Source organism: Pinus tabuliformis, chromosome 9 (assembly GCF_031772625.1).
Source record: "Pinus tabuliformis cultivar Carrire ecotype Pingquan chromosome 9, CPIR1, whole genome shotgun sequence".
NCBI classification, from domain to species: Eukaryota; Viridiplantae; Streptophyta; class Pinopsida; order Pinales; family Pinaceae; genus Pinus; species Pinus tabuliformis.
In genome coordinates, this window is record NC_142307.1 from 1499762967 (window position 1) to 1499786908 (window position 23942).

Here is a 23942-nt window from a genome sequence, read left to right on the forward strand (position 1 = left end):
TGCCAACTAGCTTGGCCCATCTCCACTATTGATCTACCTAGGCAGATCTGATGGCTATCGCGACATATCACGTGGATTTCTATCCAACTGTTACCCACCCGAGACCATGCGAGAAAAGATGTTTTCTCGTGCTACGTGTTTCTTGGTAAGGCTAATCGTGTCAAATTTCAAAATACAATGTACGGTTTTGAGGGCATGTGGAATACAACTTACAACCTCCGCAAACCTGCTACCATTTCCACGCGTTTCTTTTGCCCGCGATCTAATCTCCGTCGTCCATCTACCAATTAATCTTGTCCATCCATCTCTTGACTTATCCTTCGTGATGCAATCTTATCCGTCCATCTTGTTAGTTAACCCAGTTCACCCATCTACCTATGTACCCTCTTGCGATCCTATCTCAGTCGTTCGTTTCCCTTTCACTCGACTACTCCAACGGTTCTTATGCATTGTCGCTCCCTTATGTCCTCTTTTGACCAATTTTAATATCTCATTGCTCTTCTGCTTAAACACAGACTTGGCTTAGATTCATTTTCTTATCCCTTAGTATTGTTTTGATGCTTTTTACTTCTGCAACTTAGATAGCAACATTATATCAGTGTTGTTTTAGCAATTGGGCTTCACATAGATGTTTAGATGGTTATTTAGGGTCTCGTGTGAGTTAGAATTACAAGTTGTTTTCTTCATTACTGCAGTAGAGTGGCTCTCCCTTAGAATAGATTTTCTCTTCTTCCATGAAAATCAAGCTTCTTCTGACCCTATAGAAGTTTGGCTTGGAACCCTAGGGGTCCCTTGCCAGATGAGCAATGACAACAGGCAGTATCTTCACTTCTACTTGTGCATATAGCAATGTCACCTCCGTGTTTATACGTACCATGGGTTGCTAAGTAAGACTGGTAGCCCTGGGAGTTGCAACATTCTTGCTGCAATACCTAGGCTCATCACACAATCACTCATGGGTTGAGATACACTACCAGAGATGTGAGACTACATGGATATACTGATGTTGATTCGGCAGGCAGTGTGGTCGATAGAAAGAGCACCTCCGGGAGTTGTTTCTCTTTAGGATCTGGCTCAATACCCTAGATGACCAAGAAGCATAATTCAATGACTTTGAGCACCGCTAAGGCAAAGTACATTGCTGCGAGTATGGCCGATTGTGAGGTGGTTTGGTTGCTGAAACTCTTTAGTGAGCTGTTTGGATTTACATTGGATACTACCATGATCTTGTGTGACAACCAGAGTGGGATTCATTTATCATAGAATCCCATATTTCATGATCAATCCAAGCATATCGATATCAGTTACCACCATATCTAGGATATGGTGCAGTGGGGAGCAATAAGGCTCCAACATATCGGTACAGATGAGCAAGTCGCCGACATTTTTATGAAGCCCCTGGGAAATGTCAAATTCTTGAATTTTTGAGAATGACTTGGTGTCATTGAGAGACCCTCTTATGAGGGTCATGTATGATGTGTACATTGAGCTTTGGGAGCTCTGGGGGGCTTGGGGTACTTCTTGGAGTGACATGCAATCATAGGGCAACTCACCCTCCCCTAGTGGTGCACGATGCACAGGGTGAAAGGTTCAACCTTCCCCTATGATACCCTGTGGTGACTTTGCGATAGGATGATTAGTTCTCCTATTGAGGCATCCTACCCATGTAGTCTAGGACTCATGGGAAGTACCTCTCATCTTATAAATGAGTAGGGAAATAGGGTTAGGGACCATTAGTAGTACTATCGATGGATGCATCATTGTATCTACCGTACTCCCTATTCTAGGATGACCTCCATTGATCTGGGATCAGTGAAAGTGGTATGACACACTCTCTAAGACTGAATCTAAGTCAGTGGAGGATGGTATGATACGTCCTCGATCATTTCTTCTTCTTCATAGTTCAGCAGAGTAGAGCAGAGCTGAGTAGTGTAGGGCAGTGCATTTTACAACAGAGATAGTACCGATGGTCAGACGGATTAGTAGATGGAGTTCTCCCTAGTTGATAGGGAGTGTTAAAATTGGAAACTGGGGCCAAACTCCATGTGGGTCATCTTATTTATGGAAAATTATATTTTTCCTTGGTTCCTCTCGTCAAGAGTTGTAAGATTGATCCAATGATCATCCGACTCTGACAAGTATTTATGGAGATATTAATTTATTTGTATTTACTTGACAAATTGGCAAGTTCAACCAGTAGCTAAATGTGTTTCACGCATGCCCAACATATCATATAAACATAAGTGAGGTTGAGTCATTATTCACTCATCTCATCTCTCATACATTCTTCTCTCCTTGGCCGATTGGGTTTACACACAAAGAAGAGAATCTCACACGTGGGAATAAGGACGACACAGTAGGGTAAGGAAGGAGGACGCAGGAAGACATAGAAGCTATAGCAAGACGTTTTGGATAGTGTTGAAGAAGTGTTGACTTTCCAGGAGTACGGTTTTGGTGTGGCAGCCTCTCCTAGGTAGGACACAATTTTTGGCACATAAACCAAGGCAATCTGACCTCTAATTTGACCAATGTTGACTGCCCTAGTTTGGGGCAGCAAGTTGACTTTAGTTTACTGCAATTTGATTGTGTTTTTAGGGTTTTTTATGGGTTGCTTCTTGTTGTTTTTGGAGGACTAGATGACCAGGAAATTGACCAAACATAGTGAAGGTCAATTTCACCTTGTTTGACTAGATTTGGCTTTGCTGGTTCAGGTTTGTTGTTGCTGTCATAAAATTACAGTTTTATGAATTTGTACTATTTCCCTCTACTGAACAATTGAAGATTAAAGAATAATTGATCAAAGGGTTTCCCCGCATTAGGGTTTTTCCTTGGCTAGCCGCCACATCTGGTGTCTCTTGTCTTGGCTTGTTTTTTGTTGATCTATTAATTTTCTATTTACACTTTACTTTATGTTTATGTGATTGCTAAATAGTGGCTAATAAGAAAAATACAAGTAAACTTCTCTAAGCATAGAACGTGCCATAAATTAACATTTTCACACGTGTGTGTCAAACCCTCTCCAATAGGAATTTGGATAACTAGAGATAGAACCAAAATATAAACTACATTTTTTCTCCAATGGTCTTCTCATTAAGGTAATGGTTGGACCAACAGTGGGAGGAGTTGCATCCAACACTAGTAACTTCAAGACACACTCGCACACATAAAACAACCAAAATATTTGTACTCTTCCTCAATAAATTAACCTCATCCTAATCTATAGTTCAACATACAAAAGTTACAAATTGAAATCAATAAAATGGCAAAGAAGAAAAAAGAGAAAATGAATTGCAAAAAAGTCCAAGATGTTTTTTAATCGAGAAAAATGATGCCCTAAGACACAAAGTTAAACATTGTATAGCACAAATAGCTACCAAAAAAGGAAACAATCTTTAGGAAAAATTGGCAGCAACTTATTCCATTGTTGAGCTTCATATATACTTCTTCAGTCAATGTTGTCGAGGTTTTTCAAATTCACTGATAACCACATCATCACAACAAGAAATGGAAACGAACATTGTAAACATTGGCTTAGTCCGAAGGCAGGAAGCTCCCCCCCTCAAAGGGACTGACTTGAAATGAAACTATGTCTGAGTATGATCCTCGGTCAGAAGGCAGGAAGCTCCCCCCCTCAAAGGGACTGACTTGAAATGAAACTATGTCTGAGTATGATCCTCGAGAGATAAATTGTACGTAAGCATTGTGGATTCATCCCTACCTTCAATGATTTTGATGTAGGAACCATTTCTATGTTCCATAGCAATAAGTGAGTTTGATTTCTAGGTAGGAGGTCCTTCTGTAGTATATAGGAAGAGGTATATTTCTAGGTCTATGGTTCCATATAATTCGAGATCAAGTTTTAGTTAAAGTTGAGGTCAAGGGTTGTTATTTTGAGTTCGAGGGCAGGCAGATCTAAGTTGAAGCAAGCCATAAGCCACTTTCTTCGACCTTTCATTTTATTATCCCAACCCGCCTGTAATAAATCCAGCAAGCAAGGATAAAGGCACTCGAGCTAAAGGCAAATTGAATCCATCCTGCCTCTATATAGGGCAACTTAATGAAATGACAATTTGAAGTAATAATAAATCACTTTTAGTCCCCTTGATGAGTTTCCTTCCTGACCAGTAAGCTCCCCTATTATGAGAGTTGGAGAGAGAGTGAATTCATGCAATATCTACATTCAACCTATAAGCTAAAGAAACGATATGATTACTCACTCACACTAAGGGCCTAACAACTAATGTTGGGATCTCTACATATAATACTCACATATATACATTTCACTTTCATGTTCTCACACTTCCTATGGAACCCTTCATTACACAAAGACACATTTTTTTTTTTTGTTTTTCTAGCTTATGCATATTTTATCTTAGCACATGTGAATGTACGAATGCATACCAACCAACTATTTTTAGATGATTTACACAAAGTTTCCTACAATTACATGCCTCTTCATGTTTGATGTTTTATGTACACAACTTCACATTCTGCTTCAACTAGGAGGTTGTTTGAGATACTTTTTCCCTTGAGCACGCTTTGTCCATTTGTATAATAGTCTTATTTTTCTTCTTCGCAACAACATTTTTTTGTCTAAGTATATGGAAAAAGAACATATGAATGACATGAGCTTTGCAATACTTGTAAAGGTCATTAGATGTATATTTTCCATAATTTTTTGTCTTAATAAGCTTCATCTTCTTGCCACTTTTTCTTTCAATTGCGGCTTTGAATTCCTTGAATGACTCAAGAGCATCTATTTTGTGCTGGAAAAATTACATCTGAATGTTATTGAAAATTCATAAATAAAAGGCAAAGTTTAGTAAATCTTGAAAGAAGAAATAGTTCTTCCATTATGTTTACTTATTTATTTATAACTCCCCAACCAATTATGTCTCCATTCTTATTTAGAACCTCTCGATTTGAGTCAACCACCAGTACTCTTTCTTCTTTTGTGGTTGCTACCCAACAAGGTTTCCATCTTTATTTACCACTCCCAAGCTCGATTTTTGAGTCAATGAAACTCTTACATTCTCCTTCTGTAGGTTATTTAAATATTCTAAGGATGTACAAGCAACCATGTATAGTAGCTAACTTGGTAGGAGTCTTGCCAAACAATTGTATCAACGTGGCTAATTTTATTGCTGAGTCCATTCTTAGACAAGATCTTTGTATGTCACCTTCCCTATCTTCAAAACTTCCAATAGTGGAATGTTCTGCTTTTACAGTCCCTAATTTGGCAATGTCCACGGCGCTGATGGCATCCTCTTTACTAATGTCAAGGGCAACATCATTGCCAATTTCCTTACTTCATATGTTTACACTTCTACTTGCCTTGAATTTTTTTATTTTATTTGAAATACTATTGCATATGAAACACTTCAGACTTAGATAACTGATAATTTAGGGCTTTATGCCCATTGAGATTTAAACCAGGATCATCATCATCATGGAAACACCATGACTCAAGCACAATCACTATACTACAGCTGAACAACTTATAATTTAGGGCTTTATGCCCATTGAGATTTGAACCTAGATCTTAATCATGGCAATGCCACAACTCAAACACAATTACTCTACCACAGCCCAACGAACACTCGAGATGAATTGTAATGAATAATATTCCACCAACCTCATAGAAAGAACCTTAAACTTGGGAGAAGACCGTTAAACTTGGGGAAGAAAATTGTTGAATTGTTGAGAGTGGCAAGTCCTGTGAATTGGACGATGAAAGTCAAAGTTCCCATAGAAGAAATTGAAAAGTAATTTGAAGCAAGGAAGAGATGAAATTTTATGTTTTCACAATAACTCGTAGATGTTATTTTTGAGATACGGCATTACATGTAGGCCCATGGATCATGTTTATTAGCATACTTCCATGGATCAGTTGGTTACAAAGAAGATTTTGGTGTTCTTAGAGATGCTTATCAGAATTCAGAACAAATTTATAACAAAATAACTTAAGAGAAAACCTACAGATCGGTATGATAGGGGAGGAAGATTACACGGTACCAAGTGGAAGCGAAGCTGTAGCCTTTAGATACAGCATCTGATTGTCATTTTCCCAATGCCATGGGGCTTGCTTTCACTGCCATGCTCATTCAATAAATGGAGTTTCACCGATCGATAAGGGTTTCAGGACTCTATTGAGAATGCCAGAACGATAAAGCCCTGGTGAATAGATATCTCTCTGATATCTCTTTTCTTATTGTCATTGCATCGATTCTTTCTCCATGTGAATATGTAAATTTTTTCCTACTTTCACATTTCTAAACCTACTTCTATGTCTGGCAACTTCGATCTCACGCCCTGGAATTATGAGGGTTTTCCTTCCAGATCGGGAAAACACTTCCTATTATTCGAATCAAAGAAATAGAGTTTCACCGATCAGGAAAATCATTCAATAAATGGAGTTTCGCTAATGCCAGAGGCCCAGAATGATAAAGCCCTGGTGAATAGCTAGCTCTCTAATATTTATTTTCTTATTGTCACCACATCGGTTCTTTCTCCATGTGAATATGGAAACTTTGACATGCTTTCACTTTTCTGAACCTACTTCTATGCCTGACAACTTCGATCTCACGCCCTAGAATTGTGAGGGTTTTCCTTCCAGATCAGGCAAACACTTCCTATTACTCAACTCAAATAAATGGACTTTTGTTGATAGGGCAAATAATTCAATAAACGTAGTTTCATCGATCGAGAAAGATAGAACGATAAAGCTCTATCGAATAGCTAGCTCTCTGATATCGCTTTTCTTATTATGGCTGCATCAGTTCTTTCTCCATGTGAATATGTAAAATTTTCCCTGCTTTCACATTTATGAACCTGCTTCTATGCCTAACAACTTCGATCTCATGCCCTGGAATTGTGAGGGTGTTCCTTCCAGATCCAACAAACACTTCCTATTACTCAAGTCAAATAAATGGAGTTTCACCAATCGTGCAAATCATTCAATAAATGGAGTTTAACTGGTCAAGAAGGGTTTCAGATCCTCTCGTTCTTCATTACCTTGATGACATTTTAATTTTTATTATTATTTTATTTTTATAGGGCTATTTTTATTTTTATTTACATTAAATTACATTAATGTTTTTATTTAATTTAATTTTTTTCAATTTAATTTAATTTTTATTTTTATTTAATTTGACTTAGTCAAAATATTAAACATTATGTTATAACATCTTTATCATAGAGAGCACCTTTGGGTGTAATAATTCATTGTTTACATAGTCCATAAGTCAATATGTCACCATATAAGTATCAATATGTCTTAAAGAATAGTTTTATTTTAAAAATCTACAAAAACCGTCAAAACATCTGATCTAAGATTAGAGAGTTATAAAGATAGTATATGAGGCCTGCAAATTAGATATGCTAAAATATTATGAGCTGCAAGCCTAACATAAGAACATGTACATTATCCAGAAGATAAATATATCCATCAAAACTAGAAGCCCCAAAGCATAAAACTGATCCAAGAGAGATTAGCAACATCCCTGTGTTAATGTCCCTGAAAGACCATCCTACCAGATGTAGAGAAGTGCAGAAATCGAGATCATAAACCATGTCAAAAAAAACCACTTCTGTAATGAAATCATCGAATGGAAAGCACCGAATGAATCATATATAGCAGAATTAACCTCTTTGTTGTATATTGTTGTTTACAAAGTATGTATAGTATATCTCACCAAATGGAAGCTTGAGACCATCTTTTGATAGCTTGTTAGCAACAATGTTGAATTCCTAAAGTGTATGAGAAAAAAGTCACCTCCTTGAATTGTTCAATAATCACCCAGATCCTCCTCATCCAATTGTATAAAAGAGGCAGATTAAAAGATGTATTTTTTGTTGCCCAATCCACTATCGTCTAGGAGTCATCAAATACATTCAGCATCTCAATATCAAAACTTCGAGCACAATATAATAATCCACAAATAGAAAGAACTTTTGTATGGGTATTAGACCCCTTGCTGCCATTCGAACTAAAATGGTACATTGTACCCACTAAAAAGGATATGTATGCACCACATCCGCACATCACCTCCTTTGCGGCTCCATCAAAAAACCCACATGAAATATTATATGAGAAAGACAAAGAAGTGATATGTCTCACTAATGATAATTTGCCTCCAAACCCCGCTTCTCTGTAAAATGGCACAATCCTAATGCACAAAATCCTAATATTAGGATTAATGTTCTCAAATATTAAATAATTGTGACTCCTCCAAATACTCCACATTATATATAATGGAAGAGGACCAAACTCCATGTTATATATAATCCAATCTTGAAGGCAGTCTTCCACTGAAGAGAAATTCCAATCCACTTACATATTCAGCAAATTTAAAACTCTAATCCAAATAGATTTGGAAAATGAACACCTTAAAAATGGCGACCTTACCTAATGGGAAGACACTTCAAGGAAAAAACGTATCACAATAGTCTTAAATACTTTTTGGAACAAAGATTATCTTTAGAATAATAACAAAAAATGGGTCACAAAAATGTTGGGTTATGTGACTTTGAAACCATCTACAAAAAAAGGGAAGAAAAATGTTGTTGTAGATGCACTCTCAAGAAAGGATGAGGATGTGGAAGCATTGTTATGTTTCATTTCTATTATCCAACCTAATTCGATAATTGAAGCAAGGGATGAATGGAAGAATGACGAAGAGATATGGACACTCATTTAAAAGTTGCAGCAAGATCCGAGTACATCTGATACATTTATCTAGAAAATTGATTCATTATGGTACAATGATCATTTATATCTCTATAAGAATTCACAACTCAAACAAAAGATTCTTTTGGAATCACACACCTCCCCCTTAGGAGGGCACAAAAGATATTGTGCCCAAAAATACCTCATAGCCTCCACCTGTATTTCCTTTAGGGATGATAAACATTTTCCATTGATATCCCTAATTTCCCTTATGGTGTTCTCGCCTTCTCTTGGAGGCACAATTATGAATGAATTTTGTATTATTGTCTCCCCCAACGATCCAAATGGCCCGACTCTTCAGCTATGATTCCTCCTCCTAGAAATTAAGAATTTCCCTTCTACGCCCTTTCAGAGAAGTAGCTTATAAGTGTTGAGCTACCAAGAAATAATATTTATGGGATGGATCTCCCAGAATGGAGAGTTTCAAATCGATCTCTTCAATTTCTTTTAAATGACTCTTTTTCTGAATCTAAACCTAGTTACAAATAGTCTCCTTGAGTTCCTGGAGCTTATGCCCAATAAGTTCGAGGGGAGAGATGATTGAAGGATCAAATCCTCGTGCCCAAATTGTGTGAACCATTGTATCAAATCCAGGGATTTTTAACCAATGGTGATTAAACTTGAAGGGAAGACCTTGCCATTCACTGTAAGCCCGCCAATGTAAGATGATAGGGTCATGATCTGATAACCCCAAAGGAATAACCCATGAGTGGATAATGCCAAGGAATTCAACCAAATTTTCATGTATCATGAAGTGATCCAGACACTTCGCAATACCTTCAATACCAGTTTGGTTTTTCCTCTAAGTCGACATTAATGGAACAAACAATATGTCGACCAAATGGTTCCTTCTAAAAAGATCCCTGAAATACCTATCCAATTGATCCATTCTAAATCTAACACCCCAAATATCATTCGATTCCATGGTGAGATTAAGATCACCAACCATAATTAGAGAACCCATCTTCAGAATGTCACATGATTCTAGATGATTCGAGTAGCATTTTCTAGAAGAATAATGCACATATGTGTTGAGTATATTAAATTTGTAATTTGAGCCCCTAGTAAATCCCAAAAGAAGAATACCTACAACTGTTTTGTAGGCTAAAAAATTAGCAACCCTTGTGTCCCAAAATGCAACCAGGAGACCGAATAACCCCAAAGCATCAATATCACACGTGCGCCAACTGGGGAAAATATTAAGAAAAATAGGCCACACCTTATGACCAACCAACTTCATTTCTTGTAATAGAATGATAGAAGGATGATATACCCCAATCATATGCCTTAGAGAGAATATTTGATGGGTGTTCTTGAAACCTCATATGTTAAGAGATGTAATCTTCATGTATAAGAAAATCATCAGGAAAAAGTCTCTAAGAGCCTAGATAGGAGAAGTAGACTAAGAATCTAATGTGGATGGAGTTGATCCCCCCAAATGAAGAACAAAATCATTAAAAAATTATCCCTGGTAAGTGGAGCTTGAGTCTTAAGCCTCCTCTTCCTTCGCAGAGTCACACTTTATCGAGAATTAGGGCTAACCATGATTACGAGAGAAGAAGAAGAATGAATCAGCAGAGATTTGATACCAATGTCTAGGTGAAGTTGCAAGAGCTCAATGTCACTACCAAAATCGTTGGTAAGAGACATATCCCCAGAATATGACCCAAATTGGATATGGGAAAGTTTTGGACCCCCACTCAAGTCATCCCCGACCTCAACAGAAGAGGAAAAAATACCATAATCATCCCTATTCTCAACATCAGAGGATAAGAAACCAATAGGTTTAGAATTTACAAAGGCCAATTTTCTCGAGCCAAGGAGGGGAAGAGATTTAAATATGGAGGAGACTTGCATTGAATTAGAACTGATGACCAGGAAAACACACTGAGGATCGATATTTTGAATCAGTTCGATACCCACATATGTCTCATGAAGATTTAGGGATGGAATCATAGATATAGAAAGAGGTAGAGGAGCCAATTGATGTAAAGGACAAAATGGTAAAGGAACAATAGACACATCATACTAGAATCCAAATCTCAATCAATAAAATGATCAGAATGAGATTATATAGATGGTAATACCATAATGTTACCTAGAAGAGACATGTAAAGGAGGTATCTAAATTTTAACACTTCAGATGGAGGGGGTCTCTGAATCCATTTGTAGTGTTAAAATTTAGTGAAATGTAACATTTCAGTATCAAAATTGCAATTTTCCATTTGCCAATGTAAATTTGCCTCACTGCTATATCAATTCTGTAAAGCCATCCATATTTGAGTTGCATATGATGACTAATGAGCATGTTGTGAATTGAGAACATACCATAGATTGCCATACAAATGAGATTTTTTGATGATATTTGCAGGTTGTAGATATGATACATCTACACAGTAGTCTTAATGCAAGACTTGGATTTACTGCAAACGATTTGAGGCTAGAATAATAGGCTATCAGATTTCACTGTTTTGAAAGAAGAGCCAGAAAATTTCGCTTGTCCCAGACAATTTCAACAAGAGATAGCTTGATGCATTGAATAATCACTTGAATACTTTGCTTGTAATGTTAATGGGTCTAGGAAGGATCCACACGTACTTCTTTGTCTTTTCTTAGCCATCCTATCTCTTCAAGCATTGCAAAGTGCAACAAATCTATTGTAATTGCTAAAGTTCCCTAAGCAACTCCTGAGATTTTAGAACATGGTGTTTTAGATTTCAAGATACTTGGAATAATATTTATTTTTCATGAACCCCCTTTCCTTTGATACCAAAATCTGAGAGATGCGCATAGGTTGATCCTTTACCTTCAATAAGCATATTCCAAATGGAAAACCCTAAACACTACTCTTTTTTAAACCCTCTTGATTGATGCCACAAGGGCTGAGTAGACTTTACCTTTTGTAGCCTTTTATACTTCTCTGTGAGAAGACAAAGACCTAATACAAGGCTGAAGGCATTTCAATGAGCTCAAGAGTAATATTATAGATATTTCTTTCCAAACTAAATTAACTAAAGGGGAAAGGACAAAAAATGATCCATTGTTTCAATAACATACATAAAATCCTTTGAAAATGTACTTCATGTGATTCCAAGCTATCAAAACTTAGCTCAACACATATGCTACCAGAAGTGGAATTTGAAAGGCATTGAGTGATTTGAGTAGATTAATTGATACATCAGAATCTTCCCAAACACTCTTTTTTAACCAACCTTTCATTTAAAGAGAGAAATGGGTACACCTACAAAAAGGAGCTTTCCTGGCACTATTGGTGTGCTGTGTTTTCACTGGCCTTACCCTAGAATGACTGGGGGAAATAGTCATAAAGTACCAATAAAATAAGTAATTGCTGACCCGCTAAGATTCACTTTGGTTCAGGTCACTGACAATCTGTACTTTTTGTAGTCACCATGATTTATATTACAAAAATCTATAGAGATTACTAGATTTAATGGCCACCCTAAAGTATTCAGTGTGCCATTTGGGTTGTTACCTAAAATGAGAGTCTGAGTATCCTTGAAAGAAAACTTATGTTCTTCTTGAATGAATGTTGCTATTTAACCAACATAATAGCCTTCCTGAATGCTTCAAGCCCATCCAGCAGTGGATAGACATTGTTCCCTTGCTAATAATAGTCCTTCATGATATAGGTTGAATACAATCATGATATAAAAATGAATCTAAAATTTCCTAGAGAAAGTAATAATCAAATTAAACAAAACTATGCCACTGAGACCTTGACTCTCACTGGCTCCCACTACATATTTTTTTATGGCAAAAAGAAGAAGAGGACAAATACCCTCGAGAAGTTTTTCCCTGGCTCCACCAATGCCCTATATTGAAAATAATGACATTTTCTTTCTTGTACTTGGGAGCAAAGTTATCCATCACATCCAACTTGAGGGTCTCTTTCATGCTACCATTCTGAGAAGGCATTTTCCCTTCTTGAACTAAGAAAGGTGCCCTCACAAATTCCACACTGCAATTATAGTCCTGCAACAAACAAAATAACTTCCCAATGTAAAACACGAATAACTGTACATTTTAACCCATATAGAAATTACCTGCATACGATTCTAGAACACAAAAAATAAACAATGCGAGAGCATAACACATAAAACACATATACACAGAGATTTTCCCTTGGATCCCAAAACGGGGACTACCAGCTTGATTTTTCATTATATTCATTTCAATGTTACAATGCATATTTATACATGCCAAAGAATCCAATACCATGGACCGAAAAACCATCATGTCCAAAACCATAGGTAGGTCCGCCCAACCTAACAAAGGGTCCAAAACCAAAATTTTCTAGGGCGCTACCCCGGACCCCATAGAGTGGGGTTACCTGTACCCCTCAAACCCCCTGTGACTCCCCCCACTATGAAATCGGTGCAACGAAGGGGGGCCTCTGCCCCCCTTCTAACCCCCAGGTTAACTACATGGGCTAGTCATGGAAAGAATATAACACGACCCAATATTCTCCCACTTGTTGTTTTCTTTCCATAGGGGGCCACAAGAGAGCTTAGTCATTTATCCATCCCTGCATTGCCCATTTTTTCTCCACACCAAGGCAAATTCTCATAGCTCACAGATTTTGTCAATGCATCTGATGTATTCTTCAAAATGTCCACCTTTACTAGCAACACCTTTTTGTCTTCTAACATGTCCCTCACAAAGTGATACTGAACATCAATGTGCTCTATCTTTGAATGATATGCAGGGTTCTTTGCCAAGAAAATTGCACTTTGGCTGTTATAGTCTATCCTTATAGCTCCCTATACAAACCCCATACTTGAACACAATCTCTGCAACGAAACTGCTTCCTTGCTTGCATGAGTGGCTGCCATGTATTCTGCCTCTATAGTTGATAGTGCCACTACACATTGCTTCTTACTCATCCAACTGACTGCACCTCCAAATAGTTTAAACACATATCCACTTGTAGATCTTCTCTGATCCAGATCTCCAGCCCACTCCGCATCAACAAAGCCATGAATATCCAAAAGTCTGTCCAATCCTGTTCTTCCTTGGTAGCACAAACCATAATCACTAGTGCCACGCAAATACCTGAAAACCCTCTTCACTGTTGTCTAGTGCTCCTTCCCTAGTTTTGACATAAACGTGCTGAATACTCCCACTGCATGTGTAATGTCTGGTCTAGTACAGACCATCACATACATGAGGCTACCGATTGCACTTGCATATGGAACAAAAGACATGTTCTCTTCCTCTTCTTGTGTCTTAGGACACTATTCAACAAATTACTTTACACCTATAGGAATAAGAACCTTCATCAGTTTATTATCCCGCATATTAAACCTCTACAATATTGTCTCAACATACTTCCTATGGTTTAACCAAAGCTTCCTCTCTATCTGATCTCTTTTAATTTCCATGCCCAAAATATAGTTTACAGTACCAATATCTTTCATGTTGAATTTGGAGGAAAAATGGGTCTTCAAATCGTAAATAATTTCTTTGTCATTTCCAACCATCAACATATCATCCCCATACAAGACTGGGTAAATAACATAGTCACAAATTAATTTAAAATACACACAGTGATCTGCTTTGCTTATGGTAAAGCCAAGTCCCCATATAAATGTATCAAATTTCTGTGGTGACTATTTTAACCCATACAGAGACTTCTTTAACTTGCATACCAGTTCTTTCTTACCCTTCACCGCAAAGCCTTCAGGTTGCTTCATGTAGATCTCCTCTTCCAGATCCCTATGAAGAAATGTTGTCTTCACACCCATCTATTATACCTTAAAATCAAAAGCAAAATCAACACATAAAAGTAATCTAATAGAAGTTACCTTGGCAACAGGAGAAAAAATATCACCAAAATCAATTCCCGGCACCTGGGAATAACCTTTTGCTACCAACCGAGCTTTGTATTTCTCCACCTTTCCTTATGTATTTGTCTTCTTCTTGAACACCCATTTGCTGCCAATGGGTTTCCTTCCAGCCGACAACTCCACCAGATCCCAAGCCTCATTTTTGTGCAAAGACGCCATTTCATCAACCATGGCCTCTTTCCAAAGTTTTCCATCCTCTAAATCTAATACTTCCTTCATGGTTCTAGGATCATCATCAGTAATAGATAAAGCAAAATTTGAATAGAAAGTAGATGGATTGTACCTTTCTGGCTGCCTTCTTTCTCGAACTAATCTTCTCACACAGGGAGTTTGTGGCTCTTCATCTTCTGATTTCTCCTCTACTGTAGAGTCTGATTCTTCCTCCTTTAGCTCAAACTCTATCTTCTCAGGTTCCTTTGGTTGGATTTCATGTTTAATAACATATTTCACCTCTTTGAACACCACATCTCAGTTGTACACAACCTTCCTTATTACTGGGTTCCAAATCTTATAACCCTTCAAACCATCCTTATACCCAATAAAGATGCACTTTTCAGATTTACTATCCAACTTGGTTCATTTCTCCTTTGGAACATGTACATATGCATCACATCCAAATACCCTCAGATGTGAAAGAGAGGGTTTCTTACCAGTCCATACCTCTTATGGAGTCTTATCCTCCAATGCTGATGAAGGTGATCTATTGACCAGGTAACATGTTGTCTCCACTGCCTCTGCCGAAAATTCCTATCTTAACCCAGCACCACTAAGCATGCTTCATGCCCTTTCCATCAATGTCTTGTTCGTTCTTTCTACAAATCCATTTTGTTGAGGTGTATATGGAGTAGTCTTCTGCCATTCTATAAAACACTTCTTACAGAATTCTTCAAATTCCTTACTGTATTACTCTCCACCATTATCTGTCCTCAGCACCTTTATCTTCTTCTATGTTTGGTTTTCCACTAGAGCCTTAAATTCTTTAAACCTGTCAAAGACTTCAGATTTCTTCTTAAGGAAATATATCTATGTATTCCTTGAGAAGTCATCTTTAAATGATGCATAGTACACATACTTACCCAGTGATGGAACCTTCACAGGTCCAAACACATCACTGTCCACAAACTCTAATATCTGTTCCGCCTTCTTACCACCAGGGGGGAAACTCACCCGATTCTGCTTCCCATATACACAATTTTCACAGAAATCAAAATCCAGAGAGCTATTACTCATACCTTCTACCATACCTTTACCATGAAGTATTCGAAGGCCCTTCTCTCCAATATGTTCAAGCCTTTGATGCCACAGCATGGTCTTCTGTCCAGAGACCACAAGATTTTCTGCTCCACTTTCAAGAACCACTGAACTGTTGTACCCATCAATAACAGTGCTACCTTGCCGCTTGTATAAAGTTCCAATCTGAACTCCCCACATCAATACCAATGCTCCCCAAACCATCTTGCAGGTATGCTTCTCAAACACTGTTGTTACACCTGCATCATCCAGCTTGCTTACAGAAATCGGATTTCTGGCTAATGCAAGAATATGTAGAACACCTAGAAGTGTTCTAGCCCATCCACCTTGCAACTTCAACTTTACTTTTCCACGACCAACAATTCTAGCCTTCCTATCATCCCCTAAGAAGAAATCACCACCATCGTATTTCTCACACTCACAGAGCCACTCTCTATCGGGAGTGAAGTGAAAGGATGCACCTGAGTCAATCAACCATGCCTCATGATCTACATGTGTACTTGAAGAAGCCAAGTACACATCCCCACCTTCATCTGAGGTGGTTTTCACCTCTGAAGAAGGAGCAACATCATATCCCTTTCCTTTATCTGAGGAGATTTAGATTTACAGTCCTGTTTGTAGTGCCCTTCCTTTTCGCATTTCCAGCACACCACCTTTTCAAGTTTTCTTAGATATTTAGATCTCTCTCTAGATTTTGATCTCCCACTCGATGACTTATTTTTATTTTTGTTTTGCGACCGTCCTCATATAGACAAGGCATCAACATTCTGGCTCTCCATATTTTTCCGTCTCATCTCCTTCGTTAGCAAGGATGAGACAATTTCATCAAACTACAAGGCAATTCCATTTCTACCTATTGCAATAACCAGACTATCCCACAAATTTTCTAGAGAACACAACAAACTAATGCACTTATCTTCATTTGAAATATTGATATCAATAGACGATAACTGACTTACAGCAATATTAAATGCATTCAGATGCTCTATCACCAAGTCTCCATCTTTCATCCTCAGGTTATATAGATTTTTCCGTAGGAACAGTTTATTCACCAGAGACTTAGATTGGTACAAAGTCCCTAACTTGTCCGACAAAGCCTTCACTGTAGCTTCCCCTGATACATTCAACAATACTGAATCTGAGACACACAATCGTATTGTGCTCTTTGCCTTCCGATCCAACTTCTTCCATTCTTCATCAGACACTCCCGTTGGTTTAGTACATAGATCTACCTCGATCCACTGATCTTTATCCACCAACAGATCCTCCATTTTGAGTTTCCACAAGTCAAAACTCTAACCATTAAATTTCACAATCTCTATCTTTCCACTACTCGCCATCTTCTTTCACCACTAGAATCGATCTCGCAGATCTCCCACTGAACATGGTCTACCACAGGCCCGTGCGAAACTCCTTAGCAACAAAGGCATCCCCTTGAAGCCAAAACAACTCTGATACCAAATGTAGGTTTTAACCCCGTATAGAAATTACCTGCCTACGATTCTAGAACATAGAAAATAAACAATGCGAGAGCATAACACATAAAACACATATACACAAATATTTTCAACTAAATCCCAAAATCAGGACTACCAGCTTGATTTTTCATGATATTCCTTTCAATGTTACAATACATATTTATACATGCTGAAGCATCCAATACCATGGACCAAAAAACCAGTGCGTCCAAAACCATGTGTGAAAAATCATTCACAAAACCATAGGTAGGTCCACCCAACCTAACATACGGTCCAAAACCAAAATTTTCCGGGGCGCTACCCTAGACCCCGTAGAGTGGGGTTACTTGCACCCCTCAAACCCCCTATGACTCCCCTCGCTACGCAATCTGTGCAACAAAGGGGGGGCTCCACCCCCCTTCTATCCCCCAGGTTAACTACGTGGGCTACTTGTGGAAATAATATAACACAACCCAACAATAACACCCAACAGAACAAAAATAAAACCTGCAATTTTGAAGTATTCAGTAGACAAAATTCCATTGCCCTCCACTGCATTGTAGATATTTAAGAAAAAAAATTACATTCATAGGTTTTTGACAGAGGTCACCATGAGTTATATTACAAAAATCTACAAATATTACTAGATTTAATGGCCACCCTAAAGTGTTCAGTGTGCCATTTGGGTTGTTACCTGAAATGAGAGGCTGAGTATCCCCGAAAGAAAACTTGTGTTCTTCTTGAATCAATCTTTCTTTTCTTTTTCCTCGCTTAACCTTAGTAATTCATTAAGAGCATATAGCAGAGTTTGTTCCTCATCAAAATCCAGATTAGGTTTCAATGAAGCTATTGTGACCATTGTATTTCTATCCTTCCACTCTTCTATATACCTTCAGAGTATGATATTTGGTCTGAGCTCTTTACTGATTAGTGCCTGATTAGTCATGGGACAAGTAGTGTGCCCCTCTACAAACCATCTTTCAATAGAACTTCTATCAAACGTTTGACAAGAAGATATCTCAACAGGATCTTCCATTACCTCTCGAGAAATTGGACAGTAAAAGGATTGTAAGGGAGGCAAACAATGACTTCCCAATAAAAGCCTTTTCTCATAATATTACTAATTGGACTGTGAGTCCACAAGAGAATAAATTGGCTATGATAATCTCTGCATCATATGTGGCTTCTTGTTGAGATTTTGGTCTGTGCCAGTCCATATCCATTACTAATATGTGGCTTCCTGTTGACATTTTGGTCTGTGCCAGTCCATATCCATTACTAACTGGACTGGGGAGTCTTCATCGAATGTTGCCACATTACAGTGGGATTGTAAGGTAGGTGAAGAATGACTTCCCAAAAAGAGCCTTTTCTCCTAATATATCGTATCCCTCTCTTTGGCAAAAGATGCCACATCTCAGGAATGAAGCAATTGAATGATTTGTTCCATTTGCAGAGCCTCTGCTTCATTTTTTTCTGAATATGGTATCTTCCATAAACTTTTCAAATCTTCATATTCGTGTTTCAAATGCTATGTATCACTGAAAACTCCCACTACTTTGGCAATCCGCAAAAGTAATTTATTTGTGTAAACATTGTCAACATGCCTTTCTCTGATCCCATTTATGATCCCAAATTCAATTTTATCAACTATACAATGCACTATCCTATGCAATATCTAGAGTCTTAAGGCTCCGCTCCTATATGCTCTTAAAGAATGTTATCAATGTGTTCCCCGCCAATCCTCCTTGGCCATACCCTCTATTTTTTTGTTAACCTAATGTTATTTCCAGCCAATCTTCTTTGGCCATAACCCACCAATCCTTTTTGGCCATATCCTATTAAATCTTAAATTTGATGAGTGGGAAAATGAATTATTAAATCTTAAAATTTGATGAGTGGGAAAATGAAATTCCAAATGAAAAGCCCCAAAAAATTTTACTATATTGTAAAAAAATAGTTTTCAAATATAATAAATATTTTTTTTAAGTTATCTAATGTTATAAATGTTTTAATATTTTTCGAAAATAAAGGTAGTTGAATTTACAAGTTATTTTATTTTTCATGTTTACACCTTATGAAAGATTTGATTCCTCCGTAGAATGGTTTATATATATATATATATATATATATATATATATATATATATATATATTCTTTTTTACTAAGTCAAAATGTTAAAGAGGACATCACAACATCTCTACCATGGAAGAGGAATTCAATAATTATGGAGAAACCCTATAGGTCCATGGAAAAATTGCACGTGAAGAAAGGGGTGTGGAGTTTCTGACTAGAGCGGGCCATTGTTTTGATGAAGAGTGTATGGGCTATGGACAATGTTAGGCTCTGGTATCCTTGTTAAAATGCAAAATAATATTAAATGATAACCATGATATTTTTATTCACATGATGTATATTTTTTAAGTACAAAGATCGTTGTCATGATAAATCCTTTGAAGACATGCAATTACTCATCAAATATGTTTTTTCAGATGAGATTTTGGTTTCTTACTATCATAACCACATGTGAAGGAGGAGGAGTTGGTGGATTATGCATTGGAGGAGGGGGTTTTCAACAAATTTGGGCCAGCGCAAGGATTTTATCCATTCACATTTGGAAGTTAGATCGAAAAGTCACCATGCCTCAGATTTCGAGCCTACTAGGTCTTTAGAAATCAAAGTTAATAATTTGATACAGTAATCTTCTAGCGATTTGGAGGCCCTAACCCCTGCTCCAATTGTGCACAGTTTAGGTCCTCTAGTTTCGGCCAGCCCAGGGCTTGAGGCCATTTGTGAGGGGATGAAAAAATCTTCTTGGGGTTGTCTAACTTTGAGTTTGGTTTCCCTTTCATCCTAGAGATCAGAGAAATACATGCAATGTATTATGACTTTCTTAGGGTTTTCAGAAGTTACGAATTTCTCTGGTTTATTTTTTTCTTATCCTTCATCTCAAGTGTCATTGGCATTGCCCTCCTTGGATGAACTGGTGAAGGAGAGCCTTGCCCCAATGACGAAGGAAGGTCAAACTGATGTTGAGAATATCTTAATCCATTTGCAGTGTTAAAATTTAGAGACAAAAGGGTATTTAGAATTTTAACACTGTAAATGGATTCAAAGACCCCTTTGTCTCTAAAATTTAACACTGTAGAATATAGATGTAGTGAAATGAAACACTTCAATATCAAAATTGCAATTTTCCATTTCCGAAGTGACACAATTAAAAATTACTAACATAAATGACTAATTCATATACTTGGTGTACTTATTATTTGGTCATATTTTTATTCTTGGACTATAGTAGTCATTTACGTTAATCCTTATTAATTTTGTCACTTATCTTGTCATATATTTTAGTCCTGGACTAAATTAGTCATTTTAGTTAGTCGCTTTTAGTTTGGTCACTTATTATCTAGTAATATATTTTATACATAAACTAAATTAGTAATTTAAGTTAGTCATTTTTAGTTCAGTCACATAAAATTGCTCAAATTTAGTAGTAATTCACTCGAAATAATTGTGGTGACTAACATTTTTAGTCACCTAGTCACTAATTTCATCATTTTCTACTAGTGTAACTAGCCTAAAATTTACACTAAAACAAAGCGAAATTAAATAGAGAGATCCCTCTCTGAACTTGGCAGGGCTAGATCTCAGCTTCCAAAGTGGTTTTGATGTTGTCCTATGTGTTTACTCCCTCAACCTGAAAAATACAGAATGACAACACCACACACTAGTGTAATCAACCATACTAAAAATTAGCTATCTCCAATATAAAGATGAACTCAAGTGTTCAACTCAATAATTACACAGAACTAATGGGTATCACAACTCTACTCATATGCTAGATTATATCTAGATTAAGGTCATTGACTCAATCAACCACTAACTCCAATAGCCTTTCTTATATTTTCAACTTTAATCAACTTATAGAGGTCCCACGAATGTTTCTTACCATAAACCAAAAATTTCTAATAAAGGATGTCGCTAAAACATAAAAATTATCTCAACATCATGAGGAATGTGGAGCAATTTTAGTGAAAATTCCATAGTCTCTCCCTTAGCACTCTCCTGCATGTGATTATAGTTATAACCACTTACTTGAGCCTACATTTCCAGTGACTGTAGCCTAAAGCCACTCCTTTAACCCATTCGTCATGCAACTGGGGATAAAAGTAAGGGAAAGCATCAGTTCTTCAATCCAGAACCTCCACCACCTAATGGAATATCTTCTCCAGCATCTGAACACTCCTCCAAGCCACTGAGATAATTCTACAACTGATGAATAGGAAAGGAACAAGTCAATGACATGAATCATCTATTTTTCCAACCTTATAACCAAGACCAACACCTTCAACTCCTCAACCAGCAACCACAACATCTTTAACACTTGTAGCAGCATCCACAACATCTCTAACACCTATAGTAGTATCTACAACATCTGTAGCAGCATGACCAACTCTTGCAAAAACATCATCAATACATACAACTTCCTCCATCACTGGTAGAATCACCTCCAACACAAGAAACCACATCTCACATATGTAGCAGCATACACAATGTCTCCAATACATGTAGAGACATATGTGACATCTAGAGCAACACTCTCACCATATATAGTAGCAACATCTCCAACCAACTCAACATGTTTAGAATCCATCTCCTCAGTAGCCACAACATCATCTACACTAGGTCTAGTCATAGGTATTTTGACATCAATGCCAACTAACAATACCATCATGCCAATCATCCATCACACAACACTCCTCACACATGCATATGACCAACAACATCAAGAGATTCTTGACATGTATGCCAACACTACGATGCTAATAATAATAGTGGTATATTGTAAGATTTTATAGATATATACTCATATACAGATAAACAAATGGATAGATAGATAGGTATACACACATAGATAGACATGGATGTATATAGACTCACATATAGATATATAAATACATAAATTGTGGTATTTTTAGGTGACTTCCCTTTAATTGTTTGACAAACAAAGCATATGGTTGGTTGGTGATGAGAAGTGTCTGAGATTATCCAATCTGCAGGGGATGAGACTTGAATTGTGTAGTGGTGATCATGTTGGTCTTCTCTCTAATGTCACGCAAATATCTCATGAAAATGGACTTGAATTTGTAAGTGTTTCTTGTAGCTAGGTTCTCTTGCTAATTTTCTAATTGTCCTTTTCACTATGGGCTTCAAGAATTGATTAACTTTGTCAATATTTGGAAACCATGCCCTGAATATATAAATGGAAAATAGGTGCAATATCTGACCTTAATATTTTTTCTTACAAATTGCATTTCCTCATGACATATAGGAATCTTTTCTTGAGAAATTATGAATTCTCTTAGTTTTGATTAATTTTTTGATGCCTTATAGGCATATTTAAATCAAGAAATTTCAATGGTTTCATGTTATTCTTCAACATATCACGTAGCTCAGGTACGAGATAAAACGGTCTACCTTCAATACTCGAATATGCAAGAAGTTATCAACAACAAGAACACCGGGGATGTTTCCAACAATGTTCTGCTAGTGGGTGTGGAGGCTAGTGATGTGAGAGTTAATGTTCTACATTTGACAAGTGTTTAAAACTATACATTGAAAAGATCAAGACTTGGAGAAGAAAAGGTATTTTAGCCTCTTTAAGTCAATCTTAATTATGCCTTTTTACAGTAAAGTTTTTTGTAGTAAATTATTTTTTATCAAATCGACTTTGTCAAGAAAGGAGCACTATTGAAGAGAAGGCTGGAGGAAGCTTTCATTCTTATATTTACAACATATTATATTTGGAGGAGTGCCCCATCTAGACTCATCATGGACTATCTATGGAAAACATGCATTCTATTCTTATTTATCTCTATAAACCTATTCTCCTCTTCCTTTATAAAACATCGTGGAAGCAATCAATGGGTATGATGATTAGTAAGAGTATCTAGGTAGTTTTTATACCTTTCTTCATTGTTTTCTTCCTTTTTTGAGTGTGTGATGAAGAGATATTATAGAAAATGTGTGGTTGGATTTTTCTACTATTAGCATTGTGATGTGTATGTATGCCATCTAGAGTAGTGGAGTTAAAGAATATTAACTTCCCCAAGATCTAGGAGACTTGGTGGTGTGTTTCTACTTCTCAAAATTTATTTTATTCCTACAACCCTTAATAAAAAACACTTATCAACTTGGTTTTTGTGACTATTTCATGTGATTTCTGTGTAAGAAGTTCTACATTTTCCTAGACTCTAAGTAGTGGCATTTGAATAGTTTTTTTCACCTTATTCGATTTGCTTTTTTCATTTCCATAATGCATTGGTTAATTTACTCAAGCTATGTAATCATTCACAAAACAACTATTATTTACTTCCTAAATTTTGTGAACCATGGGCATATAGGGGATATAAAAAATGCATATTTTTTTTATGGCTAGTTAATTTTTTGTCATAAAATGGTGAGATTTGATTTTAGTTTTCTTGTTTTTTATTGCAGAAAGAAAACGAAATTGTCTTTTTCGATCTATGTGCATTAGGAAGCATACAAAATAATAAAAGATTCATTAACATACTATTTAGTTACCCAATACAGGCTACTATACTTGCTATCTTCTAAACTTTATTTAGGGGTTTTCTA